Genomic DNA, 4,737 nt, shown 5'->3' on the forward strand with positions numbered 1-4,737 from the left:
TGAATACAGGAAAGCATGAATTAACCAAAACTACAACTTTGCGTTAGCTAATGATGAGGGAAGAGTGTTATAACATGGCAAAAAGCTCATAAATGTTGAATTTACATAACATGTTTTAAATCGAGCTGGTAGCAGTGTAATTAGAGCCCACATTATGCAAAATATACACAATTTTTCTTGGTTATTTCATTATTGAAGTTTTGTGTGCTTGTGTAATAAAAATGGCTGTAGTTTTACCCTATAGGATCCAGCTCAAGGATCCCACACCCTTCATGCTAGGAGGAGTTTCGTTTAAATGGCATCCTTAGGCGTGGATGATATTATCCTGGGTTATGAGTGTGTATAATCTCTATGATGGAGTGTCTCACTGAGTCTGCTGACACTTTTCAGACAAGGCACTTTCTGTAGCATATCTGCGTTATTACACATTCATCTCTTTGGCTGTGGCTCCCCCTGCTGTGTGATTCATGAACAACAATTAAATCTGAAGTACTCTGCCAGCAAAATGTCACCTGCTGCATCTGTCAGCTTTATTTTTCCTTGGGGTGAGGCTTGTGTAATGCTCGTTAGCGGTGTGCCGTTAGTGGTTCAAATATCAAGTAGTGTTCAAATATCGAAGCATCGTGATACTATATTCAGTGATACATCCAAATTAGAGTCTTGTGTGTTTATATATCACCTTGAGTATTTTTTTGGTAGATTTTTTGTTTTAAGTGCAATACATTCAACTTATTCACTGTTATTAAAATTGGCGTATTTCATTTGAAATCAGACCTATTCCTTTTAACCATGTTATGGTTGCTTCCTTCTCATTTACCCTCTCGAAGTTGTATTTGGAGTGATCTGTGCATGTTCGAGCGATCTTTAATCACTTATTTTCAGGATGGCATTCATGCAAATGTGCAATTATAACATAATGATCCACAGGTGTCATAGAGTATAACAATAGAGCACACACAAGCACAATAGGTCTGATTTAAGTTTAGGCAGGCAGTGGTTTAACAAAGAAATACTGTTGTTAAAATGTATTTGATGTGGATAATCTGATTTCTTTCTGGTTTTGTGTTAAATAAAAATATGACAAAGAAATTCTTCTTGAAATTGAATGTTATTTGGTTCCTAAAATATCTATAGTTATCAAGTCTTATGTGCAATATATCGATTCTTGCAGGTATCATGATGTTATCTTATTGTGAGCCTTGTATTTTGTATCCTAATGCTTGTGCTATAAAGACAAAAGCAAAGCTATCCTGATAACTTATTTGCTGGCATAATCAGACAAACAGAGTGATTAGTGCAGTTTTATATCTAAGTCCATTCTCTCTTAACCTGTGCTTTTCTTTCTCAAATGTAATGTGACAGTTATTTACTGGCTACGAGTGTCAGTGAGGGTGGAACAGTTGTGCATACATCAGCCGGGGCCTCTCCAGGGTGTTTCTAATGCACTTAGAAGCAGCTCACAGTTAATGGGGGCTGTGAGGTAGGCATTACGGAGAATAATGACTCGTAAATGGGCCCAAATGGTAAACAGTCCATCAGATGAAAGCAGGCAGGGCCAAAGGGTGACTACAGATAAAAGCTTTGGAACAATACAATGAACACCTCCGATTATAAAGGAGAACCTCCGATTATAAAGGGGAACCAGGAATCCTCAAAGTGAACTGTTGTCTCAGTGTCAGGGCAGAGCAGCATTTCATAATGAGATACAAAAAGACCTTTTACAGTGATATGAACATCACATTTAAGAGGAGGAAAACTGTGATAATACTGATCACACAGATGTAGTTTGAATAAATGTTGTAACTAAGACTCAGAGTGGTGTGTAGTCAATAGATGATCTCTGTGTGAACAGATTTAGTCTGTTTTATATATTAAGTTTATAGTTAATATACCACATAATATACCCCAACCCCACAGTTCATATAACAGTGGGGTTATATGAACATTTTCTTCTTTTTTATTTGGGGCCGGGTCACGGAGTCAGCTGTCTGAGCAGGGTGGCCCAAACTTCCCTTTCCATTCACACCTCCTGCAGAGGCGTTCCCAGGTCAGTCGAGAGACATACTCCCTCCAGCGTGTCCTGGGTCTTTCCAGGGGGCAACTAGAACATATGCTTGAGCCAACTCAGCTGGCTCCTGTTGAAGTGGAGGAGCAGCTGCTCTACTCCGAGCTCCTCCTGTGTGACTGAGCTCCTCACCCTATCTCTAAGGGAGTGCCCAGCCACCCTACAGAGAAAGCTTATTTCGACCGCTTGTATCCGAGATCTTGTCCTTTCAGTTATTGCCCAAAGCTCATGACCATAGGTGAGGGTAGGAGCGTAGATTGACCGGTAAATTAAGAGTTTTGCCTTTTGACTCAGCTCCTTCTTCACCACAACAGTCCAATACAGCAACTGCATCACTGCAGACGTTGCACCGATCCGCCTGTCAATCTCAAGCTCCATTCTTCCCTCAGTTGTGAACAACACCCCGAGATACTTGAACTCCTCCACTTGAGGCAGGGACTCTCCACCCCGCCAGCAAGCCACCTTTTCCAATCGAGAACCATAGCCTCGAATTTAGAGAAACTGATTTTCACCCCAGCCTCTCTCCTGCAAACTGCCCCAGTGCCTGCCAGCTATCGGCCGGTCCTGGCTTGATGAAGCCATCAGGACAACGTCATCTCATCATCTGAACAGCAGATGATGACTGCACCTAGAAATTCTGTCCTTAAAAACATTGAACAGAACTGGTGACAAAGGGTAGTCCTGGTGGACTCCAATATTCACTGGGAACAGGTCTGCCTTACTGCTGGCAATGTGAACACAGCTCCTGTTCTGATCATGCAGGGACTGGACAGCCCTTAGCCCCGTGGACCCCATATTCCTGGAGTACCCCCCACAGAATACCACGAGCCTTTTAGAGATCCACAAAGCACATGTGGACTGGTTGGGCAAACTCCCATGAACCCTTAACCTAAAGGAGAGTGTAGAGCTGGCCCAGTGTTCCTCGACCAGGACGAAAACCACACTGCTCCTCCTGAATCGAAGGTTCGACTGTCGGTCAGATTCTCCTCTCCAGTACCCTGGAATAGACCTTACCAGGGAGGCTAAGGAGTGTGATTCCCTTGTAGTTGGAACAAACCCCGCGGCTCCCCTTCTTAAACAGGGGGACCACCACCCCATTCTGCCAATCCAGAGGTTCCGTCCCCAACCACCATGCGATGTTGTAGAGACATGTCAACCAAGACATCTCCAGAGATTTAAGATACTCAGTATCGATCTCATCCAAACCAGGAGTCACTGAGGAGCTTGCCAACCACCTCAGTGACTTCAGCCAGGGTGAGTCCATCTCCAAGTCCTCAGTCTCTGCTTCCTCCTCTGAAGATGTGACAGTGGGATTGAGGAGATCCTCAAAGTATTCCTTCCACCATCCAACGACATCCCCAGTTGCGGGCAGCAGCTCTCCACCCGCATTGTAACAGTGTTGGTGAAGCACTGCTTCGCTCTCCTGAGGCGTCATATGGTTTGCCAGAATTTCTTCGAGGCTGACCAATAGTCCTTCTCCACAGCTCTACCCCTTTCTTCACGACAGCGTGTTCAAGACACGCTGTCGGGGGTCAGATGACACGACAGTCAATCATTGACCTCCAACCTAGAGTGTCCTGGTGCCATATGCACTCATGGACACCCTTGTGCAAGCGTTTGTTATAGACAAACTGTAACTAACACAGACGTTCAATAACAAAACACCGCTCGGATTCAGATCAGGGAGGTCGTTCTTCCCAATCACCCCTCTCCAGGTATCACTGCCATTGCCCACTTCGAAGTCTCCCAGTAGAACAACAGAGTCCCCTGCTGTTCAGCCCATAGGCCGACACAACAGTGAGAGATCTATCGTTCACTGGGGTGAACTCCAACACACGGCGGCTGAGCTTTGGGGCTATAAGCAAGCCTACACCAGCTAGGTGGAGGTGACATTCAGGCTAACCCCAGCAATTTAGCAGTGTTCACATAGATTATCAACATGGCACAAGCACTGCAAAAACTGGTCACTAAAGTACCAACTCTACTCAGAGCCGCTGTCACCTACTCCAAACCTCGACCTACGACCTTTTGGCATTATGCCCATGTTGAACTTGTCCCCCCATCTCCTACTGAGATCTCCAAAGCCATCAAAGGGGCAACTAACGTCATCAAGGCTTTCTAGTCAGGACGTCTGGGTCAGATCACAGTTAGGGATGGCTTCAGAAATGGACTGGTGGCCACAGAGGTGATGAGGTGGTTCTACATTGGAGAGTGCATTGGCAAAGGAGGGCTGTTGGTTACAGTGTCTGAAGTCTGGACTGTTCAATTTCTCTTGTGAGCTTTTTATGATCATATTCCGTTTATCTTGGGAATCAACAAAAATGATTTGCTGCTTAAAGGTGTGTGTGTAGAATTTGTATTTAAAATACCATAATGTGTCATACGGACATGTATTTGTCTATATGCAGGTGAAGGCTCTGGCACCAGTTGTGAGTGAGGCCTAAGTTTTTTAAAACAGTAATAACACAGGCTACTTACAGTTCATTTAAAGTACTATGTTAGCATAGCCTGTTTACAGCATGACTTCACTAACTCTAACAATCTAATTAACGATATAAAGTGACAAAAAGTTAAGCCAAAATACTATTCAGAAAAATAGTCCTTTAGCTTTTAGCCTACCTGCTCTAACCAGCTGGCTAACTAGTGCCTCACTGTTAGCATGTTAGCATGTT

General features: G+C 44.1%; 1 pseudogene; it reads left to right on the forward strand.

Annotated features, from left to right (window-relative positions):
- Positions 1 to 3,989: 3,989 nt before the first annotated feature.
- Positions 3,990 to 4,509, forward strand: LOC117380940 (ATP synthase subunit g, mitochondrial-like; annotated as a pseudogene).
- Positions 4,510 to 4,737: the final 228 nt, after the last annotated feature.

The sequence above is a fragment of the Periophthalmus magnuspinnatus genome, chromosome 14 (assembly GCF_009829125.3).
Source record: "Periophthalmus magnuspinnatus isolate fPerMag1 chromosome 14, fPerMag1.2.pri, whole genome shotgun sequence".
Classification (NCBI taxonomy): domain Eukaryota; kingdom Metazoa; phylum Chordata; class Actinopteri; order Gobiiformes; family Gobiidae; genus Periophthalmus; species Periophthalmus magnuspinnatus.